The sequence below is a fragment of the Triticum dicoccoides genome, chromosome 7B (assembly GCF_002162155.2).
Source record: "Triticum dicoccoides isolate Atlit2015 ecotype Zavitan chromosome 7B, WEW_v2.0, whole genome shotgun sequence".
Lineage (NCBI taxonomy): Eukaryota > Viridiplantae > Streptophyta > Magnoliopsida > Poales > Poaceae > Triticum > Triticum dicoccoides.
In genome coordinates, this window is record NC_041393.1 from 378,619,582 (window position 1) to 378,619,816 (window position 235).

Here is a 235-nt window from a genome sequence, read left to right on the forward strand (position 1 = left end):
TGGTGCGAGTGAGGGAGAGTGGGGATCGGGTGGGGGTTAGGGTTCGGGGAGGTGGCCTTGTAGGCCAGAGAGGAGGGCCGGCTGGGCCTGGTGGGCCGGCCGGTGCGGAGGCCAGCTGGGCCGCTCGGCCCAGCGTGGGGGGGTGTTTCTATTTTTATGTTTTTTTTGTTTGACCTTTTCCTTTTTTTTCTATTTTCCTGTTTCTTTTAATTTTACTTTATATGCAGTTTTTTTT